Source organism: Zootoca vivipara, chromosome 11, assembly GCF_965207765.1.
Source record: "Zootoca vivipara chromosome 11, rZooViv2.hap1.1, whole genome shotgun sequence".
Lineage (NCBI taxonomy): Eukaryota > Metazoa > Chordata > Lepidosauria > Squamata > Lacertidae > Zootoca > Zootoca vivipara.
Window position 1 is genome coordinate 38,366,813 of NC_142594.1, and position 21,570 is coordinate 38,388,382.

The 21,570-nt window shown below is 41.9% G+C and overlaps 1 protein-coding gene across 1 annotated transcript in view; it reads left to right on the forward strand.

Moving 5' to 3' along the window:
• The first annotated feature begins 4,797 nt into the window (after positions 1-4,797).
• APBB1IP (amyloid beta precursor protein binding family B member 1 interacting protein) overlaps positions 4,798-21,570 on the forward strand; it is a 55,907-nt gene continuing 39,134 nt past the window's right edge. Inside the window, exon 1 of the mRNA XM_035129651.3 lies at positions 4,798-5,065. The gene's annotated coding sequence lies outside the window, so the exon portion shown is untranslated. The remainder of the gene's footprint in view (positions 5,066-21,570) is intronic.

Here is a 21,570-nt window from a genome sequence, read left to right on the forward strand (position 1 = left end):
CAGAATTTTAACAACACTTGTAATGTAACAAATACAATGAATAGCATGGAAAGATATAAAATATGGATTAGGTAATAATATGCAGCTGAAAATGCTGACAGTGGGGCCCATGGAGGGGATGGGGGGGAGTCAAGGGATCCAGAGAAATCTCTACATATGGTTATGTATTTGGTAGTGTGATAACTTTTTATATGTAAAATCAAATAAAAATTATTATTTTTAAAGTTGGAGACAGCAGCCAGGTTTCTGCAACACACAATGTGAATTCATGAATGTTATACAACAATTTTTTAATTGTCATATAAAGATTTTGTGGAGTGATTTTATTGCACTGAACCTTTTGGAATCGTGTCTATAGGCCAATAAAGGTTTGAGATTGAGGTTCCCTATCTGCACTAATCCCGTCAAGGGGGTGACATTTCTTTTATCTCAAACCCTGTAACTTTGGCACATGTGACATGCACTTTAGATGGCCATGGTGACAGACTAGGGCAGGGAGTGGGGGGTGGTAAGGCAGTAAGGACAAAAGAAAGATGAATAGGGGTAGCAGTTAGCAGTCCCGGGTGCATCCAAAATTATGTTACAACACAATGCTGTGCCTATGTACCCAGATGCAAGTCCCGTGGTGCTGAATGGAGTTTGCTTGGCAGATTGCAGCCAGGTTAGAATCTAGCTTTGAACGTATTCAGCGGTTCAGATCCCAGTGCTGAATTAGCTTGGACTGGGGCTTCCAAGTCTCATTCAAATTGCATTCACTGGATAATACTTAGATGACCTATGTAAATTCATGTACCAGTAAATGTGATTGCATCCAAGATGTTCCATATTAACTTCTTTCAAATGACTGTCAGGCAATAAAAAAAAACATGCACCAGGTAAAGCGATATCCTTTATTGGACCAAAACATAATAAAGAAAAGTACATTCCCTCCTTTGTCATTCTGTGCTCTGTGAGAGATTCCACTTCTTTAGTTGCTAATGAAAAGATCTGCAAGAATTTAAAGGCTCCCACTGCAAGGAGAAATGTTCCATAATCTGATGGGCTCTCAAGGACCCTCTGTAAACAGTTTACATTGAACTTTGCTCCAAGCTGTGTGGTATTTATGGTTGGGGCTTTATTGTTTTAGTGTGGTTTCCATCCTAGCATGAGACTTCAATACATTATTTTGGTCACGCTAAAAATAGATTAGAATTTCAGTGATTGACTTTAAGCAATCAAAAGCTTTTACTTTATATAATTTATATGCAGGCTAGAAAGTCCTGGCAATAATTGCATATCATTCACTGCAAATACTCCAGATGCTTTTGGGAATGAGCCAAAAAGCAGTTATTCTCCTCTTCTGGCTATATTTTTTTAATCAGATAGATCAGCTGGGAGATTGTTTGGTTTGCCCTCTGGAAAGACAAATAATAGTAGACTGGCAAGGGGACTATTTTTCTAAAAGAGGGGAATAAAGCATTTTGAATAAGTTTGTCCCAATGGTATAGCTCTCAGCTTTACTTCCCCATATGCCTTTTTTATAACACCCCCCAGAAGATGTATTAACATGTATTTGTTTGTTCGATCCAATTAATCCGAGTTAAGTATTTTGCTAACAGCCATTGTGACTTTGTTCCACTTTTGCAGGTGGTGTTCCTTTATTGGTGCTTTCCATTTGCACCACAGTTTAAAAGCAGGTTGTGTACAAAACTCCCATTTTCCCTGCATCCATTGTGCTCCTACTTCTGCACATTGATGCTAGGCACAAATCACATCTATCCTGTGAAACACTTTTGATGCATCTTTCCTCAGACCAACTTTGATCTGATTTGAAAACATAAGTCGTCTGATGCTACTGGGTTTTGTTTTGTTTTATAATGTTTTTTATTGAAATATTTTCATGAATAGTAAGGGTACATGCAACGTCTCTCTTTTCAATTCCAAGAGTCCTTTCTACAGGTTGGTTATGTTTGGTGTGAGACATTGCTCTCAAAAACAAACAGACAAATAAAGAATGTATCCTCATGACACTGAAGCAAAACCTCTGCACATACACTAAAGAATGAAATATCATTACCCCCTTATTTCTCTCCCCAATTCTCTCCCCCCACCCATACCTCATATAATGATATTGTTTTCCACCACTCCAAGCTCTGAGCGGTGCAAAATTCCAGGGGTTCCAGTTGCTTACCCAGAATGAGGTACAGCAGAGACTGTAGTGTCCTTATGATAAATGGTTTATTTACGCAGATATACAACCAGAGCCTATGATGGAGGAGTTCACAGCATGAACATCCCAAGAGGATCTTGCTTCTCCCTTGGATTTCAGTAGAAATCAGACATGGCTCTGACTACTACTTGCTTCCAGCTTCTTGCTCATATAACTCCACTCTGGTCTTTGTCTTTCTAACTACTGTATCAGCGAGTTGAGGGCAAGTTGATATTGTGTGTCTAGGCATGCCTACTTTGGTGTCTGCTACCCTCTCCTTACCCTTGCCGCATAATTCCTCTGAACTGAGCTGTTGAAAAATGGTCCTTCAGCATGTAGCAATCTGTGCAAATAGGTACACTTGCATTGTTTGAGCAGCTGGGAACAAAATGGCTAGGTTGTGCTAGGGGAGTGGGGAGCAAGCGAAAGTAAGGGTGCAATGATAGGGACCACTCACTGAAACATTATCACACATATGATTACACACAAACAAACACACACACCAAAAAATGTGTCAATGAGCTTCCACAGCTGCAGTGACTATGAATGTGTAACAGGTTATTTTTAGTTAATGGATTTTCCATGGTAAGAGGAAATCTGGATTAAGTGTAACAAAAAGTATAGGCTTGAATTTTGATGATAGCATCATGTGGACAGTGTTAAATATTTGAGTGCATGAACAATACCAATTCCACAATAAACCTCTATCTGGAAGCACCTTAGGAGGTGTTCAAAGATATTCTGCATACAGTACCTTGATTTCCAGAGGCAAGCCCCCTGAAAGTTTTTGTGCTAAGGTTGGATGAATGAAAGCCAGTTGGCAGAATTTAATTTGAGCCATGTTAAGAGGAAGTTCATTTGAACTTCCCACTGTGTAACTGAAACTCATTGTTTTCATCTGGATTTTTTTCAATACTTCCATGTTTCCAGGCAAGCTTAAGCTCAGCCCAGCACTTCTCTTTTTATAAATCTGCTATTGCCTGCTTCACTGGATTAAAAAGTAGAGCTGAATGTAAAAGGAAACTTATCTGCACAGAGCAGTTTGAGCGTGGCATTACATTTAAAGTGGGCCACTACCAGCCCATGCTTGTGTTCACAAATAATCCATGGCCGGGGTCACCTCACAGTTGCATGTGTGGGAGGCGGGTGGCGCTGTGGTCTAAACCACAGAGCCTAAGGCTTGCCGATCAGAAAGTCAGCAGTTCGAATCCCCGTGACGGGGTGAGCTCCTGTTGCTCGGTCCCTGCTCCTGCCAACCTAGCAGTTCAAAAGCACGTCAAAGTGCAAGTAGATAAATAGGTACCGCTCCAGCGGGAAAGTAAACGGCGTTTCTGTTCGCTGCTTTGGTTTCGCCAGAAGCGGCTTAGTCATGCTGGCCACATGACCCAGAAGCTGTCTGTGGACAAACGCCGGCTCCCTCGGCCTATAGAGATGAGCGCCGCAACCCCAGTGTCGTCCACGACCTCGACTGGACCTAATGGTCAGGGGTACCTTCACCTTTACACTGCATGTGTAAGAAACAACACCCACTTTGAAACATGATGCTCACTGTATGCAAGAATTTGTAAGTTCCCCACATCCACATACATGGGGAATCCCCTTTAGAGAACAAAAAAAATCCCTCCAGGTTTCTGTTAATGTTACTGGAACACATCTGAGATATTAAAAATGCTAAAGAAGAAGAAAAAATCGGGGTAGTTTCCCCTATATGTCAAACGCTGCTTATCCTTCTGGCAGGCAGAGGTGTGTGCGTGACTGTATATGATAGAAGGAGAGATATGGAGATGGAAGACTAGAGACGCATGATTCCCTCCAGCATTTTGCAGATGGAAATTGGGTATTTGCATCACTTATTCTAATAGAGCAGGTGATGCAAGAATAACTAACTCCCCTGCCTGTGCATCACCCCACCCCAATATATGGTTGCTGGTTCTTCTCCCTCAAATATAGATTGTAAATTGACCGGTTTCCTTATAAAAAATTAATGGAATGTTTAGTCTTGCAATGGAGCTGGCTGTAGTGTTAATAAGAGTTGCAACGTGAATGCACTTACATCAATGTGCACTGGAATATACATCTATATTCCCACTCAGATGTTTAATTTTTGGGGGTCCAGGATAGAAGTTAAACCGAAATACTGAGTTTATGCTAAAAATAGGTTGTGTGAATAGATCCTGTGCAAACATCTCAAAACAGCTAAAATTATGCTTAGACATCTTCCAGACCCCCAACCCCTATGCTTGCCTCTTTCAGCAATCCGTTCATGAGGAGGGCAGGTAGAATTCAAACAAAACAGGGAGAGAGAAAACAAAATTGGGCAACAAGTTACAAGCAGCCAGGCATGGAGTTATTTGGGCGAAGGTTACTTTTCACCCAGCGCTGTTGAGAACAGCGCTTCCCCCTCACAATCCACATGCACCCGTGAGCCCTTTTGAACACCTGACATCCAGGAAGGAAGCAATAATAAAACACGGTTGAGTCTTGGCAGTGGTGTTTTTTGTTTTTGAAGGGTGACTGCTGCCTGCTTCCTGAGAATGTTCCTCCTTCACCCCCTTCTTCTTTCGTTTTAGAGAAGGGTGCCTTCCCCTCCTTTCGTTCCACGAGTCGCCCAGGGAAATTTCCCTTCACCTCGGAGCCCAGCCCTTACTCTCCGCCTCGTGCTTGTGAGAGGCCCAGCAGCGCCCACTTGGCCGCCCCGGCGCCACTTCCTTCGCCGGAGAGGAACTCGCTCGAGCTGAGCAGAGGCGCGCTCGCCCCACGGGTTGCCTGCTTGCCTTGCCTGCGCTGCGTGGGTCACCCGTGTGGGTCCTGCGTGCGCGCTTCCTTGACCCCTCTCGCCTCGCCTGGACGCCGGGCAGGCCAAAGCCAGCAGCAAAGGTAAACCTCGGGGGTCTTGCTGGGCTTCTGTGGGGTGCATAGACTGTAACTGCATCTCCCCCTCCTGTCGCAGGAAGCGGGTTGGGTTGGGGGGGTGAACCCCTTATTAGGAGGGGGGAACATAAATGTTATTAGGCGTGGGGTCAAGAAGGAAGCTAAGAAGACTTCTCCCTAAACCAGTGGTTCCCAAACTTTTTTTTGGCCATGCCCCACCTAAGCACCTCTAAAATCCTGATTCCCCCCCTCTGTTTTATTGTATTTTTAATATTTTATTGGAAGCTGCCCAGAGTAGCTGGGGAATCCCAGATGGGCAGGGTGTGTGTGTGTGTAAATAATAATTACAACTGTAACATATAATTCTTATTATTCAAAAAGTGAACTCCTATTCACGTGGAGGAAGCCTAAAAGGTCATTAACTGTTAATAACTCATTCTCGAATTGCCCCACTTAAAAATCAAATTGCACCCCCTGTGGGGCAAAGGCAGCTGGACCTACCGTAACAGGCAAAGAAGCTCTTTCCCTCCCCAGAAAAAAAAAGGATTTGAGTGAGGAAGAGCAGGAAATTAAAAGTCAGAAAGAGTTCATGGCCACCCCCCTGTGGGTTTCCACCTTTCTTTGGGGGGAACAGGGGTTCATATACAAGATAATGCTCCAAGGGTAATTTTCTCTCCCTTATCTTTGGCTAGAGATGAAAATGAGCATTTTCCAGGATCTGGACCATTCACTGAACAACAACACGATCATACTATTTATTTATTTTTTAAATTGAATATGTATGAAAAATACACACCAAAAGCAATGACAGTCTTTTTTTAAAAAAGTCCACTCCTTTCCCTAGGTCCACTGAAGAAACTTTATTGTAGGATAGAAATGACTTTTTCTTTATCTGTGTCTTATAGTGTGGTGGGCAAGGCACTATGTCCAGAGAATATCAGTAATATCAGTAACAGTATGCGGCTGCTTTTTACTTTAATAGGATTGTGTGGTCAGGTGGGTTTTCATTGATTTGGGGCATTGCAGGTCACCTTTTGAGGCTTGGGACAGACTATATAACATGTTTTAAACCAGGGCCGGCTCTACGTAGACCCCCGGTGGCGCAGGGTACCATGGCGCCGGCCCGCCAGGAGGGCGCCGTGAGCTGCACCCGCCCGCTGGCCGACCGGTCCGCTGCGTGCGGCGCCCACCTGCCCACCGCCCTGGGAAACGGGGCGGAAGGGCGCCGGAGAGATCCAGCGCACCATGGCGACAGGGGCGCTTAAGACGGCCCTGTTTTAAACAAATAGATTTCTGAACATGTCTTGAATGTTTTTCCTCAAGTGGACAGGGACAGTTTTTCTTTACCCATCCTTTTCCCTACTCTCCCCCCCCCCGCCTCCTGCAAACTGTGATACTGGCTTTCAATCAGCATCGCTAAGTGTCTCTGATTTTAAAAATTGAGTTCTGCTTAAGAATCTAATTTGAAAGGTGTTTGGGTATATAGGTGGAGAAGGGTTGAAAAGGCGGCTCAGTTTCCCCATAACAACCTCTCTTCTGTGGCCGGTTTGTAAAGATTTTGTATGCTCCTTCTCTACCCCTCCCAGCATTCTCAGTTCTCTACAGTGGTTTTGCCAGCTCTGCAAAACTTCCTGCCACAGAAATTTGCAATCGCTGACAGAGGCCGGAATAGCAAACTTTCTTGCAACACAGGGGGAAGAACCACAATGTTGACTTACCACACCTAAGGTTGTTGTTGTTTTTTTAAATAAAAAAAGCTGTGTAAAAAAGAACAAGCAGAGTTTTCTTATTATAAAGTGTTATAAGAAAAATACTGCTCCTTTTCCCTTATGGGGTATCCAAAGAGCCCGTATAGAGTCCTTAAGTAGGTCCCCTATCGGAAGGAGAACCAACCAGAGAATATTGAGAAGTAAGGCAGCTAGTAAGCCTGAATCTTTATTAATTGTTGCAACAGGGTGCTCACAGCCACAGGCAGGAGGCAGGAGGGACCCCAAACAATGCTGTGCAAGTCCTTAGATAGACTTTTGAAATTGCCCACCCTGTAGCTCAAGACCACCCCCCAAAACATCACACATACATCACAGACGGAGGTGGGCTACAGCACAAATACATCACAGGGGGCGGTCTGCAACAGAAATCCTGTCTGGCAGGATACTGATAATGGTCACTTGATTGCTTTACCTGGGCAGCCTGGCCATTCCTTTTGAGATGCCAAATACTTACCGTAGTTCCTGAATCCAGGTCACAGACTCACCCTATTCATGCACAAATACACCCATAAGACAGGGTTTGTGAGCAAAAAGGGGAGGCTTTTCCCATTTCCTTCCTCACTGCCGAGAATATTTGAGGTCGCTGGAAGAGTCAAAATGACTACAGGATTGCTTTCCTGTACTATTTCAGACATGTGGTTTATATACTTATGTACTGCATGTTTTTGCCTTGTAGATTTATGAACATATGATTTATATATATGTGAGACCTTAGAATTCCTATAACAAAAGGGACATAAAAATAAAAAATATGCCTATGAGGGCATAAGAGTTGTTCTCTTATTTCAGATCACCACAGAAACACTGAATTCAAGAGAACAGCTACTTCTGCTCTACCCTGTCTCCATCTATATATATAAAAATGTAAAAGGGGCATGTGGGTGGGTCTCCACTTTTCTCCGAAACCAATTGACCAATTGTGTTCAAATTTGGACACAACGTCCCATGGGAATGTCCGAAGGATCTAATAAAGTTTCCTAAGCCAAATGTCACACCTGGGCCACGTAAAAAAAACCAAAACCCGTGTTCAAGAACTCACAACTTGGTAGATAAATAGGTAGATATTTAGGGGGAAGGTAAACGGCGTTTCCGTGTGCTGCTCTGGTTCACCAGAAGCAGCTTTGTCATGCTGGCCTGGAAGCTGTACGCTGGCTCCCTCGGCCAATAATGCGAGGTGAGCGCTGCAACCCCAGAGTCGGTCACGACTGGACCTAATGGTCAGGGGCCCCTTTACCTTTACCTTTATTTTTCTATAAGATTGCTAACTCCAAAGAACAATATTTTCATACTCCTTTTCCACGAGGCATGGATTGTATTGGATTTAGAATGAAAAAGCATAAGCAACACTTGTGGCCTCAAAATAAAAAAAAATTCCTTCAGTAGCACCTTAAAGACCAACTAAGTTTTTATTTTGGTATGAGCTTTCGTGTGCATGCACACTTCATCAGATATACGTATACGGATTTTTTTTTATTAATTTTTTTACTCAGACCAACACGGCTACCTACCTGTAACTTGTGGCCTCAGTACAATTGAGCAAAGATATTGCAAAACCTCGGTTGCTTATTTCCTGCTTTGTCAGCGTTGAACATTATCCTGGAGCAGAAAAGAAAGAAACTGGATTCTGTATTTTTCTCAAAAACTGCACTCACATCCGGAGGCTTTCAGAGCTGAATAGCCATCAGGCATTGAGAACGTGTTACAAAGTACACTAAGGACAAATAGGCAGAAGTTTCACCACACTTGCTGGGAATATATACTGAAGTTTTTCCAAAATAGCTAGCTTCCATTTTGCACTTTTTGCAGGCCAGATGTGATGTGCACATGCCTCAGTCTATGCTTGTCTTTATGGCTTCTAAGAACTGTCTCAGACTAGAGGTGTCTGCTTCTCTCTCTCCACAAATTTCCCCTCTAGTTGCTAGTCCTGACCGTGTACAGTGGTACCTCTACTTACAAATAACTCTACTTACGAATGTTTCTACTTATGAATGGAGCTCTGTCCGCCATCTTGGATGTGGTTTAGATAGGATTTTTTCTACTTACGAATTTTTAGTTAGGGTCGCTTCGACTTACGAATGTTTTCTCCCAATGCATTCCTATGGGATTCGACTTACAATTTTTTTCGACTTACGAATGTGCGTTCGGAACGCATTAAATTCGTAAGTAGAGGTACCAGTACCACTGTACTATAGCCTTGGACCAGAACTGCAGGAAGCCTGGGTCAGTTAATATCATTGCCCAGGATCAGTATTCCATGCATTCCAGATACATGTTGTTGCTGCTTTGCAGTGATATGAAAATTGATGTTCAAAATACTATTAAATAATTGCCTACCTGGTGCTTGTATGAGGATGCCTTCCTTATTTAACTTTTCTGGAGATTTACGTGGTTTCCAGTTCCTCCTACCTTATTAGAATTGGAGCAGAGGAACCAGTTTAAATAACCCCACACCCTTTTCACCTTTAGAAAAAGGAATGAGGTGGGGGATTTTTAGGACTTAAGATACATGTACCTAACTTAATTTTTGTGTGTTGGCATTCATCTGTCTCAAGAAACAATGGAAGAGTGCGCCTTTGGGGTAATTCAGAGTCACTACTTTGTTGAAAAGGGACTACTTTGTTGAAAAGGGTGGTGCTGTGGGTTAAACCACAGAGCCTAGGGCTTGCCGATCAGAAGGTCAGCGGTTCAAATCCCCGCAACTCCCGTTGCTCAGTCCCAGCTACTGCCAACCCTGCAGTTCGAAAGCATGTCAAAGTGCAAGTAGATATTTAGGTACCGCTACGGCAGGAAGGTAAACAGCATTTCCGTGTGCTGCTCTGGTTCGCCAGAAGCGGCTTAGTCATGCTGGCCACATGACCTGGAAGCTGTACTCCGGCTCCCTCAGCCAATAATGCGAGATGAGCACCGCAACCCCAGAGTCAGTCACGATTGGACCTAATGGTCAGGGGTCCCTTTACCTTTTACCTTACTTTGTTGAAAGTAGAACTGATGTATATTCAGTGCACTCCTTTCTAATTAAACTTACAAGGTTTACAGAGTTGAATGTTATCTTTCTTACTGCATGTAGGAAAGTGTGTTGAGAACTGCACTCTCAAAAACTATTATACCCATGAACAGAGCTACTTGTGTCAAGCAGTATTTATTATTTATTTGTTGGTTGCATTTTCAGTCCACTCTTCCTCCCCAAAGAGCTCAGGGTCATGTAAAGAGCCTCCCCACCACCAACAACATTTTATTTTCACAACAACATTGCGAGGTCTTTTGGTCTGACAGCTAGAGATTGGCCCGAGGCCACCCAGTGAACTTCATGGCTCAGTGGGGATGTGAGTTTGAGCCTTCCCTTTTAGGTCAACACTCTAATAACTAGAATAATAAACCACAGGACTTCTAATGTCTTGATGCATTTTGAACAAGAAAATCTGGCATTAGGTGAAGACTCTCTGTTTCTGTCTTGCACAAAGCCTCATCAGGCTTCAGAACTGCAAACTACCGCAGTCTGATGTTGCTTTTTACATTGTGTGTTTTATTGTATGCATTTAAAATTCATTTTTGCTGCCAGTTACCCCGAGAACCTGATTCTAGGGAGGCTTATTGATGCCTCAAACCCACAGGATCATAGTGGTGATACAGGGGGTGGTTAGCGGTTTGTTTTGTTCTTGTTTTTATTATATATTTTGTGCTTTTTATCATGTATTTTTCTGTTGGGAACTGCCCTGAGATCTACAGGTGAAGGGCGGTAAACATATTTTAACAACAACAACAACAACATTTCTAATTTAGCCTTTGTGCTTTTCTGTGTTTTCCTGTGTTACCAAGCAAAAATAAAATTAAAAACAACATCCTTTTCTGTAAGGCGAAAAGCTCCATTTTCACATGTAAATTTTGACATGTACCAGTGGTTTTTGATTTTTCAGTTGCATGCAAAACTCAACAAAAATTTAAAAGGTGGGTTATTGTTAGGGGAAGGAAGAGTCTTGCTTGGCAGAATGTACCGGTGTTTCCGGTGTGTGTGTGTGTGTGTGTTTCTGACAGAACAGCAGACTTGAAAAGATATGCAAATTGTGCAATAACTATATAGAAAAATATAAATATGTAGAAAACAAAAGGAGACAACTTGTTTGACCTTGATAGTCTGACTATTGCATTGGATACAGACAAGGCCATATTCTAGTGCAGCTAAGAAATATGACCATCAATATACAGTACAGAACAGTTATTGAGTTTAAAAAAAAAAGCATGTAACTATGTTGTAAATTGGATTGTCTTTCCTCTTCTGCTAAGCATATACTGTGTCAGGTTAATTTCCATTAATAAAGATAAAATGGGCCACATTTCAAAATGTTATGACTTTAGCATTGACTTCACTCTCACCCTATGACAGCATTAAGCAAAAATACTTTGTTGCATCAATTTGTAGAAGCAGCTTCTTATCATAAGGAATGATTATTTAAGGGAAAATAATTTCATTACTTATGAATAATATCAGTAATGTCCATATTTTAGTGTGCATTGCTTCTTTTTAGCTTTTTATTCTATTACATTCATTATTCGATTCAAGCAGGCCTTTCATATTCTGTAATCTGCATTTGCAATGTAATTGACAAATCCACTTGCTATCGTTTTCTCTTGGCAGAGCAGTAAAATTTAATACTGTCCTGTTCCTCTTACCTTTTTTAGGGGGGGGGGGTTATATGCTTTTAATTTGTATTTATTGCCTAGTAAAGACTGGGTTTGGGGTTGGTATGCTGGCCTAGCTATTTGACCTCTTACATTCCTTAAATCAGAAGAACATCTGATCCTGACCAATGTCCAATGATTTATTTAGCAAACAGACACTTCCAACAAATTTTTATCACAATTGTTTTCGTGGATCAGTGAAAGGCTCTTCAGATCAAAAATCATAGCATTGTGTGGTGCTTTCTTTGAGTGTACAAATTGCTTCAACATACATTATTTCAATAACCTTACAATTCTTAGGTGAAGGCCATAGTTCAATGGAAGAGCCTATGTATGTGTGTCATTGATGTGTCTCCTTCACTGTAAAATCCATTTCCCAGTGCACATGACCACGAATCCGAAAATACAACCACAACATGAAAATACAACTAAAAACGAATTGCGCCACCTTGGCTTGCTCATATTCTATAGACGTAGCCTCTGTACCTTTAATAAGTGCACAAATTAACAGATGACTTTTCCTTGGCATGGAAGTGTTATCTTTAAACTGGCCCTCATTTATATTTCTAAGACCCACCCCATTTTTGTGAGTATAAGCTTTAGGTTTTTTTAAAAACTGTTTTTAACATTGTGTTTTAACCTGCGCTGGTTACGTAGAGTGAAGGGCAGGTAATAAATTCATAATTAATTGCAGCAATAGCTGCACTTACTGATTTTTACTACATTAGTGCACCCTAAAGATAAGTTGCTCAAGGGGATCTTTGCTGTGTGTGTTTTCTTTCAGGAGATGGCTTTAAAGAAGGATTAAGGAAATTCATGGAGGATAAGGCTACCAGAGAGTATTAACCATGATAGCTGCCAGGGGCGGACCTTGGTAACAGGGTGCCTTGTGCAAGGCCCAAATTTGATGCCCCCTCCCAGCCAACAACTGCCTTCCCAAAGCCGGCTAAGCAAGGTGCCAGGCTTTAAGGAAGGAGGCATGAAGACTCGGGCAAGGTCCTAGAGCCCTCCCACCTCCTGGGAAGGGGCTGACTAGGCTTTGGGAAAGAGGAGGGTGGGCTAGAGGATCCTGTCAGAACCCTCACTCCTCCTCCCCATTGCCAGTGGTTACTAGGCTTTGGGAATGAGGCAGGAAGGCATCTTGGCTTGGCCCTTTTGGGGGGGAAACTGGTTGCACTGCCCTAAATCTGCCTCTGTAGCTGTCCAAGGTCAGAGGCGGCATGCTAAGTGACGGAAAACAATAGCTAGAGATGGCTGTTTCTGCCTTCACGTCCTGCTTGCGGGCTTCCCCTAGGCATCTGTTTAGAAATGTGGGAAATCTTATGCTGGGCTAAATAGGCATTTGTTCTGATCCAGGCAGGCTCTTGTTATGTAATGTGCGAGTCTAGGATTTAAAGGCAGGTGATTGCATTCCCTGGATGTTTTGATGAGGCAGGGAAGTTAAAGAACTAAATTCCACTCATGAAACATATGTCCTCACAAGTTAACCAGAACTACATGTATGCATATTGGAAAACAGTGCAGTTCTTATAATCTGTACTAGATGACTTCCTACAGAATATGTACCAACATTTTTAGATATTTGGATTTTTGATCTTTTGTACAACAATGTGAAATGGCAGGTTTGTGTGGATCACAGCATAGGATGGGGAATGGTCATTTGAGAGTGACTTTAACAGATTGGATTTTAAAAAAAATTCTTACCATTTCTAGTTAGCATACTTTTCCTGCTACCGCCTCAGTCCCCCCACCTAGTGATAGAATTTTGACTGAGGTTGAGTCAGTTCTTGGCTCCCTAGTATCAGGTAAAATATTTTCTAATTTCTGTGAACTAAACATAGGGCCTTATTCCTGTTCTCCCAATGACAACCGATGGAGATTTTTGAGGAGCCTCATATTGCTTAATCAATTAAACTTTTTTTTCCTGACTTCAGTTTTCTCTTCAAGGCAATTTCTCAGAAATATAAGAATCTTGCCAGTTCAATCTGTCATGCTAGTTTAGACAAATCACTACTGAGGTCTACTGATAGGTCATGCTATGGAAAAGCATTGCAATTTTAAAGAGTCATCATATGATCAGCCAGGCACCCAGATCTTTCCGTGTTCTGAATACATTAGCAATAGCTATTCCAGAATGGTTGCTAAGGACTGTACATTGATTGACCTTATTTCTGTAGCCCCATGACCAAGCAAGAGAACAAGTCAGTTACACTTGAAAGCAGACTTATCTCTGAAGAATCTCACAATTAGAATGTCCAACAATAATATAGTATGTATTCAAAATAAAAATAAAAAATCCTTCCAGTAGCATCTTAGAGACCAACTAAGTTTGTCATAGGTATGAGCTTTCGTGTGCATGCACACTTCTTCAGATAGTATGTATTAATATTTATATTAAGATGGAGAGAATCTTCTGTCCTAGAGATCTCCCTGCGACATGTTTTATAAGGGGTAGTGCATTTGGTTATATTCAGCAATTTTGTTTTATTTTTTACCAGTCCATGGGTGTCTCATCACAAGGAAAAACACATGATGTGAACTTTCACATAGGAAGTTGCCTCATACCGAGTCACTCTATTGGTCTGTCTTGCCTGGCATTGTGTAGCTGTCTAGGATACTAGACCAGGGGTCAGCAAATTTTTCAGCAAGGGGCCGGTCCACTGTCCCTCAGACCTTGTGGGGGGGCGGACTATATTTTGAAAAATAATAATAACAAATTCCTATGCCCCACAAATAACCCAGAGATGCATTTTAAATAAAAGGACACATTATACTCATGCAAAAACACCAGGTAGGCCCCACAAATAACCCAGAGATGCATTTTAAATAAAAGGACACATTCTACTCATGTAAAAACATGCTGATTCCGAGACCTTCCGTGGGCCGGATTTAGAAGGCGATTGGGCTGCATTCGGCCCCCGGGCCTTAGTTTGGGGGACCCCTGTACTAGACAATGGTCTTTGCTATCCCCTTCTACCCAGTCTTTTTTAATGGGAGATGCTTTGGGTTGAACCTTCCTTTAGCATGTAAAGCAGATGCCCCAGCAAGATTTCCGTGATTGTCACAGCTCTAAAAAGTGCTGTGGACACTTTGAGGCCGGGGAGTGGTGCCTAAATATAAGTCACAAAGGGAGATGCTGTGGGTCAGCTGGTGGTGGTGATGATGATTTGCATTTGTCATTCACTTCATTACAAAGAGTCTCAAAGCAACGTAGCAACGAAATAAAACAACAGACAGACAAAATAAAATAAAAGCCATTAAAAATGATGTGCCATACAAGGAGTGCCAAAGTTCTTCTGGTTTGCACAGTATGATGCAATTTTAGGCACACACACAACCAAAAAGAAAATAATTTTGTAAAATGGGCCTAAAGTTGACTTGTTTTGTGTTCCTGTGGAATAGATACAAGTGGCTTTAATGAAGGTAATCACCAGTCATTGTGATTCTTCCTGACTGCAAAACGAATTTGTGCCTGACCTACGCAGTTCACCATGCTGAGGATGTGTGCTTTATACTTTCACCCAAGGACAGTTGCATAAAAGGGCTCCCCTCCCCCAGCTCCATTTGCCATCCCTCCCCTTCCTTCTGTCAGATCTCAGGGAATAAAGGCTGCATTTCAAGATAAAACTGTGCACTGTTTAGTGCACCGGTGAGGATTGAGGCTCCCTGCAGGGAGAACTGATGAGAGCAGTTAACTAACCGTTGATCCAGTAAGCCGCAGGAGGGGTGTGGGAGGATCCTGTCTACCAATCAAAGAGAGAGGCATAACTTTTTAATGGTTAAACAACAACAATGTGAACTTTTACTTCAAAGAGAGAGGATAAACATCTTAGAAGGAGAATCTTTTTTTGTTTTTGTTTTGCCTTCTTTAGTCCATGGGCTAGAAGCAAACTCTGGGAAGTGGCAGATGGAAGGACGTTGCTTTGAACACATAGCTCTGCAATCCTAAAGAGGCAACCCCTTAATCTGCATCTACTTTGATTAGATTACACAGACAAGAGGTAAACCCGAAATTTGCCATTGGTTAAAATTGTGAGGGAAGTGCTCTAGAGTAAGCAGTGTATTTTAAAACAACTTTATACTGTAAACCACCCTGTGAGCTTAGGGTGATGGGCAGTATATAGGTTGGTTGGTTGATTGATTGATTGATTGAATAAATAAATGGTTATTAGCTGTAAGTGAAAACAGTGGATAGGCACTTACTTTTGCACCCGGATTTTTTCTGTAACAACTTGCACACCATTTAGATGGCAAGAGAGTTACTAAAGCAGCCCATGAACACGTGGAGTGCAAGAGCAGGGATAAAGGAATAGCAAATAAGTTGCCTTCCAAATGCTGTGGACTCCAACTAGGACCCCAACTACCATCAGCCCCAGCCAACATGGCAATGGTCAGGGATGATGGGAATTGTAGTCCATAATGTTGGGAGGCTATTTCTGCCTTGCGTGATTTCTGATTGTGAAAAAACAGCTATGCATTGTCTTCCTGAGTGGTTGTTTCCTCCCTGAACTGTTTACTTTATATATATACAGGTATGGTTCATTTTAAATATAGGTATTGCTAATTAAACTTAACTGAAGGTGTTCCTATAGTCCTTCCCCCACCCCTATTGTACAGGAAGCACACAGAAATGTTAAACCAGATGTTGGGGCAAGCCTGTTGTTTTACAGCACTGACTGCAGAGGTGCTTTGTGCTGCAATTGTATGCTGCACTGCTCTGAATTAGAATACCCCCCAGACCAAAGGCAACTGTTCCTTTAAGATAGTTGAATATGGCAAAATTTCAGTGCAGAAACTGCTGAATATTCTCTCCCATGCCTCTCTTATCAGTCACGTGCAGGCCTCCTGAATAATAAGATTTAGGGGTTTTTTTGCTCAGTTAATCCCATGTAGAGCTAATTAATAATTTTGCTATGCTGTTCCTGCTGGGGCAAAACAGCTACAGCTGCAATATCAGGAGCTAACTGCATGTTATGTGTAAACTGGTATAATAGAGTAATCTGAAAAGAAAACAGCTTTGGTGCCTGTAATTTTGAGTGGATAAGCACTAAGGGGGAGTAGTTGTTATCCCTTTTTCTGTTCCCTCTTTCTCCTTTTCAATTTGCCATCTGCTTTCCTTTAAAGGGGGGGAGGTTTTGGGGCTGCATATAACACATGACATTTAGTTACCCCCCTCAGCACAGGTGATATTTGCAAATGAATTGAATAGTTTTGCTAATGCTTAAATAACAGTTAAGGAAGAAAAATCAATATTCAATAATGAGGCTTCCTGTATATCTGTTACGGAGCATTATCAATAATTGTGTACCCGTTAAAAAGTTTCATAGTTTGTATTCTTATTAATGTGTGGGGAATATAGCCAAGGGTCATTTACTGCAAGGCCACACAGATAGTCTTTGCTTTATGTTTATTGAACACTGGGCATTTTAATAATTTGTTGTTGTTTTTTGTTAAGCCAGTGACATCTCTTTCCATTTCATTCTATGCAAGAACTTTTATGATTTTTTAAAAATAAATTGGATGAATCTGCTTGGTAAATAGTGGCAGTTAAATTAAGCTCCCTGTCTCCCTTTTAAAATTAGTTGCTTTACAGCACAACCCTCCGCATGTTTACTCAGAAGTAAGTCCCATTGTGTTCATTGGGACTTAGTTTGTGTTTGTAAGTGTTTGTAAGTGTTTATAAGTTTGCAGCATTACTAAGCTAGATAACTGCATATCTTACACTTTATGTTGGTCTGTTCATTTTAAGCCGGCTAAGGTTTTCTTTTATGTCACTTGCTATAATAAATTAAATGTGTGTAGGGGGACATATCAGGTTCAGGCAGTTACTGCATGACCAGCAGCTTCATCCATGTGCTTTGGTGTTCAAATAAATTCTTGCAACACATTTCAAATGCAATGTTGTAGAAAGTTTCCTTTGGGATTCCCACCCCCCTTTTACATGGAGACAAAGTCCATGTAGGGTGGAAGGAGAGGGGAGCAGCCCTTTTCCCCCTGCTCCTTAACACTTCACAACTACCCTGTTTCTCATATTTTAAGACATACCCATAAAATAAGCCATAGCAGGATTTTTAAGCATTCAAGGAATATAAGCCATACCCCGAAAATAAGACATAGTGATAGGCGCAGCAGCAATGCCGGCCGTGGCAGGATGAGGAGGAAAAAAATAAGACATCCCTTGAAAATAAGCCATAGTGTGTTTTTTTGAGGAAAAAATAAATATAAGACGTGTCTTATAATATGAGAAACACGGTATAGGTCATACTTTTGGCCGTGTCAATTAATTGTATTCGTAGTATAAAACTGTGTGTCAATAATCATTCACCTGTGCTGTGAATCTGCCTATTCTTAAGAATGGCTAGACTCCTGGTTTCCCCCAATCCCAGTGTGCCACATCGGCAGGTGGGTGGTGCCCCATTGCCTGTCAATCACCTGATATTACTTTGGTACCAGAAGACCAGTTTTTCCTTTGAACCATTGCAAGCTGTGGTGCATAGGAACAGCCTAGCCAAGTAAGGCTTGACGTTGCCACCTATCAGCTGATAGAAAGTGACTCCAAGCCTGCTTCCTGCAGGGATCCTCTGTGTGACCAAGTTCCCCACAAGGCTTGAAGTGATAAGAGGTGACTTTAAGCCCATTGGAGTTGGCCATATCCCCACTTTGGGCAGGGGTCAGCTGTATTGTCTTGTTCCCCAGTCGTTCAGCCAATCCCATCTCCATGTCAGTCAGCTGATCAGCAGGACAGGAAGCCCCCCTTTGCCAATGCACAATTTGGAGCACACTTCAAGGTTGACACCTGTGTACTGACAGGCCGTGTCCCTAGCTGCCCCAGTCCTAATACAGTGGTACCTCTGTTAAGAACCTAATTGGTTCCGGAGGTCCGTTCGTAACCTGAAACCGTTCTTAACCTGAGGTACCACTTTAGCTAATGGGGCCTCTTGCTGCCGCTGCATTGCCAGGGCACGATTTCTCTTCTCATCCTGAGGTAAAGTTCTTAACCCGAGGTACTACTTCTGGGCTAGCGGAGTCTGTAACCCGAAGTGTTTGTAACCCAAGGTACCACTGCATCACATATGACATCAGGGTGTGGGGCAGGTGGGGAAATGGCCTCACGGGCTAAATAGGACTCATGCTGGACCTATTTAGGATAGCAGGCCAGGTATTTCCCACCCTTATGGGATAAAAGTTAATGTGGAAAAGAGTCATCTTTTCTGCCTCCATTAGAAGCATCTTCCTTGATGTGGCTGTATTATTATTACTACTACTTTTTTCATACCCTTTTGTTTAAATAAAAGCAGTCTGATATGCACTGTTCTTGCACCACCTCTATTCATTTTGAAAAAGTATTCCCTCCTCTGTTTTCTCAGGCTTTCTGTCAAAATTTAAAATGACCTTTTGTTTTTCCTGTTAAGAATTGTTCAAAGATTTAAACCTGTATACTCATTAACAGTCAGAAAGTTGAGTCACTGAGATACTTAGTAGAGAACCACTTCCTTTTTTTAAAGACACTTCTGCACATTAGTGAAATAATGTGTCGGCTTCAGCTGTAGCAGCAGTTGCGACTGTTACTGGTCTGGGATTGCTTGATCCCATTACATCAGGCATTGGTAACTTCAAGAATGGATTACTGCATTGCATTCTATGTGGGGCTTCCCTTGTGGTTGAGCCGGAAACTGTAGCTAGTGCAGAATGCTGCAGCACAATTGCTGACAAGAATCAGATTCTGTCAACATATTCCACCTCTGCTCAGAGATCTGAACTGGGTGCTGACCTGTTACTGGTCCAGGTTCAAAGTGTTGTTATTGGTACAGTGGAACCTCGGTTTATGGATTTTTGGTTTACGAACGCCGCGGACCCATCTGGAACGGATTAATTCACTTTCCATTACTTTCAATGGGAAAGTTCGCTTCAGTTTATGAACAGACTTCCGGAACCAATTACACCCATGCTTTGGGTTAAGTACGCTTCAGGTTGAGTACTCCGCGGACCCGTCTGGAATGGATTAATCCACTTTCCATTACTTTCAATGGGAAAGTTTGCCTCAGTTTATGAACGCTTCAGTTTATGAACAGACTTCCGGAACCAATTGTGTTCATAAACCGAGGTACCACTGTATATAAAAACCTCAATAGCTTGAGACCAGTTTACTTGAATGATCACCTTTGACCCAGATGTGCCCACTTTACCACTTTTGTCAAGTCTACCCAGACATGCAATTTTATTATGCATACTTGTTTTTAAATTACAGTAATATTAGTGGCATTACTAATGTTTTTGATAATTGTGTGTGTGTGTGTGTGCTCTTTTTAAAAATATTGATTTTATCTATAATTTGGTGGCTATTCACACTATTTTATGTAAACTGCTTTTAAGATCTTCCATTTTAGAATTAAACAGTCTACAAATTCTGTTAAATAAATAGATGGGTTTTTGTTTTTAATAGAACACAGTGTGGTTCTAGGGTCAGGTTTCAACTATCACTCTTGAAATTGCCACTCCCAGTGCTGCTCATTGGGTATTACACTGCAACTCAGATTTTGAAATATTTTCCTAGCTCTGTCAACAATCCAGAATTCTTCCTGGCAGTAATGTTCAGAAAGAAGAAAAAAACCCTCCTTCCTGTATGTGTGAAAGCAGCCTTTTAGAACGGAGCTGCCTGGACAGAGCAAGTTTATTCTTACTATTCAGCAGGGATTAGCCTCGAAGCTAAAAGCAACTTCCATCAGCCCCAGTGAGCATGGCCAACGATGAGGGATGGTGGGAGCTACTCAACAATGGCTGGATGGGCACAGGTTTCCCCATCTGTACTGTGGTAGAATCAACACTGTTGGAGGGTGAAAGATTTCAAAATAGAATGCAACCCGCTTGAATGAAGGAAAATGTGGCATATGCCTATCCATTGTCAACAGCACCCCAACATGAGACAAAAACAGCTCCCCAACACCACCACTGCACCCATCTACAATGCAGATTGGGTGTGTAATAGACCATGGCATTGCGCAAATTGGGTGGCTCGCTGTTGAGAAACCGATTTGCATTCATGCTAATGTAGCCATTGTACTGTAATGGCAGACAAGAGTACTTCAGTAATACTACTAAGGGCTCATCCAGGGAGACCTCATGTTGAGGATCAAGAGCAGTTTCAGCGCTTACTGATCTCCCACAGGGTAAATATTCAGGATGCTTCAGTCCATAATGGTTGCTGGTGATCACCATTGTTAATAAAGACTGCAGCAGGACTAGCTGTTTGGCTCTCTCCATACTAATAGCATGGCTTCTCTGGGGACAAGGTACTTTTCTGTTCCCACACTCCTTGTAGTATGCTGCGATGCCAGATCAGAAGGACTGGGAGCTGTTTTCTAGATGAACCTTTGCTTTCTTGCATCTTGTCTCCCATCAAGCAGATTAAAAAAGGAAACTGTACTGTACCATGTTCCCTCCCTGCCCCGACCTGCTGCTGCTGCTGCTTCACAGCTCCAGTTCATCAGATTTATCTAATTCCTTCAATGGAACAGCGGCATAATACACAGCATTAGTCTTGTAAGAACAATATCAAATTCAAGGCATTGTTACATGTTATTAATAAACAAGATCTAGGAAAGCGGGCAACATGCCACATTATCAAATTCCCCTATTACAAATATACTTCGAAGCTCATGTTGCCATTTAATATAAATAACAATCCCCAAATATCTATAAAACTAACCTGCCTGAAGGGCATGCTTTTATTTGATGTCATGCTAATCAGTTTTGGCGTGTCAGAAATTACAGTTGCTGATGGTCCATCTGCTTTGTATTTATCTTATGTGATAAGTGGTGTTTATTTGATAAGAATCAATGCAATGAATGTTGAAAAAATGAAACAATTTTTTTGTCTCACTAAATCATAAAATCAATTGTTTTTGTCTCACTAAATCACACCCATGAGTGCCATAAAGTATATTCTAGCATAAATTTAACCATGAATACCTTGAAGTAGTGTTAGAAAGTGGAGACGCATTTTTCACGCTAGCTTTCAGATGTATAGTAATGCCTTTCTGTACTTCAGTAATCCTGCTGGTTGTT